Genomic DNA, 3,568 nt, shown 5'->3' on the forward strand with positions numbered 1-3,568 from the left:
GGGTGAATATTGGGGTGGGGTTTAGGGATGGGTCAGATGTATTTTTAATATCACACTGAATGGTACACTCTTGATGGGGAAAAATTTTGGATGTTTTTCCATTCTCCATTATAGCCTATGAGATTCATTAGAATGAATGGGCCCATATGGTAAGGGTTAGGGTTAGGGTTAGAGTTCAGGACACACTTATGTTTGGGTGAATATTGGGGTTGGGTTTAGGGATGGGTAAGATGTATTTTTAATATCACACTGAATGGTACACTCTTGATGGGGAAAAATTTTGGATGTTTTTCCATTCTCCATTATAGCCTATGAGATTCATTAGAATGAATGGGCCCATATGGTAAGGGTTAGGGTTAGGGTTAGAGTTCAGGACACACTTATGTTTGGGTGAATATTGGGGTTGGGTTTAGGGATGGGTAAGATGTATTTTTAATATCACACTGAATGGTACACTCTTGATGGGGAAAAATTTTGGATGTTTTTTCCATTCTCCATTATAGCCTAGGAGATTCTTTAGAATGAATGGGCCCATATGGTAAGGGGTTAGGGTTAGGGTTAGAGTTCAGGACACACTTATGTTTGGGTGAATATTGGGGTTGGGTTTAGGGATGGGTAAGATGTATTTTTAATATCACACTGAATGGTACACTCTTGATGGGGAAAAATTTTGGATGTTTTTCCATTCTCCATTATAGCCTATGAGATTCATTAGAATGAATGGGCCCATATGGTAAGGGTTAGGGTTAGGGTTAGAGTTCAGGACACACTTATGTTTGGGTGAATATTGGGGTTGGGTTTAGGGTTGGGTAAGATGTATTTTTAATATCACACTGAATGGTACACTATCGATGGAGAAACAATTTGGATGTTTTTCCATTCTCCATTATAGCCTATGAGATTCATTAGAATGCATGGGCCCATATGGTAAGGGTTAGGGTTAGGGTTAGAGTTCAGGACACACTTATGTTTGGGTGAATATTGGGGTTGGGTTTAGGGATGGGTAAGATGTATTTTTAATATCACACTGAATGGTACACTCTTGATGGGGAAAAATTTTGGATGTTTTTCCATTCTCCATTATAGCCTATGAGATTCATTAGAATGAATGGGCCCATATGGTAAGGGTTAGGGGTTAGGGTTAGAGTTCAGGACACACATATTTTCGCTTTAAAATTGGGGTCAGGTTTAGGGATGGGTAAGATGTATTTTTAATATCACACTGAATGGTGCACTATTAACGGAGAAAAATTTTGGATGTTTTTCCATTCTCCATTATAGCCTATGAGATTCATTAGAATGAATGGGCCCATATGGTAAGGGTTAGGGTTAGGGTTAGAGTTCAGGACACACTTAGGTTTGGGTGAATATTGGGGTTGGGTTTAGGGATGGGTAAGATGTATTTTTAATATCACACTGAATGGTACACTCTTGATGGGGAAAAATTTTGGATGTTTTTCCATTCTCCATTATAGCCTATGAGATTCATTAGAATGAATGGGCCCATATGGTAAGGGTTAGGGGTTAGGGTTAGAATTCAGGACACACTTATGTTTGGGTGAATATTGGGGTTGGGTTTAGGGATGGGTAAGATGTATTTTTAATATCACACTGAATGGTACTCTCTTGATGGGGAAAAATTTTGGATGTTTTTCCATTCTCCATTATAGCCTATGAGATTCATTAGAATGAATGGGACCATATGGTAAGGGTTAGGGTTAGGGTTAGAGTTCAGGACACACTTATGTTTGGGTGAATATTGGGGTTGGCTTTAGGGATGGGTAAGATGTATTTTTAATATCACACTGAATGGCACACTCTTGATGGGGAAAAATTTTGGATGGTTTTCCATTCTCCATTATAGCCTATGAGATTCATTAGAATGAATGGTCCCATATGGTAAGGGTTAGGGTTAGGGTTAGAGTTCAGGACACACATATTTTCGCTTTAAAATTGGGGTCTGGTTTAGGGATGGGTAAGATGTATTTTTAATATCACACTGAATGGTGCACTATTGATGGAGAAAAATTTTGGATGTTTTTCCATTCTCCATTATAGCCTATGAGATTCATTAGAATGAATGGGCCCATAAGGTAAGGGTTAGGGTTAGGGTTAGAGTTCAGGACACACTTAGGTTTGGGTGAATATTGGGGTTGGGTTTAGGGATGGGTAAGATGTATTTTTAATATCACACTGAATGGTACACTCTTGATGGGGAAAAATTTTGGATGGTTTTCCATTCTCCATTATAGCCTATGAGATTCATTAGAATGGAATGGGCCCATATGGTAAGGGTTAGGGTTAGCGTTAGAGTTCAGGACACACATATTTTCGCTTTAAAATTGGGGTCTGGTTTAGGGATGGGTAAGATGTATTTTTAATATCACACTGAATGGTGCACTATTGATGGAGAAAAATTTTGGATGTTTTTCCATTCTCCATTATAGCCTATGAGATTCATTAGAATGAATGGGCCCATATGGTAAGGGTTAGGGTTAGGGTTAGAATTCAGGACACACTTATGTTTGGGTGAATATTGGGGTTGGGTTTAGGATGGGTAAGATGTATTTTTAATATCACACTGAATGGTACTCTCTTGATGGGGAAAAATTTTGGATGTTTTTCCATTCTCCATTATAGCCTATGAGATTCATTAGAATGAATGGGACCATATGGTAAGGGTTAGGGTTAGGGTTAGAGTTCAGGACACACTTATGTTTGGGTGAATATTGGGGTTGGGTTTAGGGATGGGTAAGATGCATTTTTAATATCACACTGAATGGCACACTCTTGATGGGGAAAAATTTTGGATGGTTTTCCATTCTCCATTATAGCCTATGAGATTCATTAGAATGAATGGTCCCATATGGTAAGGGTTAGGGTTAGGGTTAGAGTTCAGGACACACATATTTTCGCTTTAAAATTGGGGTCTGGTTTAGGGATGGGTAAGATGTATTTTTAATATCACACTGAATGGTGCACTATTGATGGAGAAAAATTTTGGATGTTTTTCCATTCTCCATTATAGCCTATGAGATTCATTAGAATGAATGGGCCCATAAGGTAAGGGTTAGGGTTAGGGTTAGAGTTCAGGACACACTTAGGTTTGGGTGAATATTGGGGTTGGGTTTAGGGATGGGTAAGATGTATTTTTAATATCACACTGAATGGTACACTCTTGATGGGGAAAAATTTTGGATGGTTTTCCATTCTCCATTATAGCCTATGAGATTCATTAGAATGAATGGGCCCATATGGTAAGGGTTAGGGTTAGCGTTAGAGTTCAGGACACACATATTTTCGCTTTAAAATTGGGGTCTGGTTTAGGGATGGGTAAGATGTATTTTTAATATCACACTGAATGGTGCACTATTGATGGAGAAAAATTTTGGATGTTTTTCCATTCTCCATTATAGCCTATGAGATTCATTAGAATGAATGGGCCCATATGGTAAGGGTTAGGGTTAGGGTTAGAGTTCAGGACATACTTACGTTTGGGTGAATATTGGGGTTGGGTTTAGGGATGGGTAAGATGTATTTTTAATATTACACTGAATGGTACACTCTT

This window comes from Heteronotia binoei, unplaced genomic scaffold (assembly GCF_032191835.1).
Source record: "Heteronotia binoei isolate CCM8104 ecotype False Entrance Well unplaced genomic scaffold, APGP_CSIRO_Hbin_v1 ptg000505l, whole genome shotgun sequence".
NCBI lineage: Eukaryota > Metazoa > Chordata > Lepidosauria > Squamata > Gekkonidae > Heteronotia > Heteronotia binoei.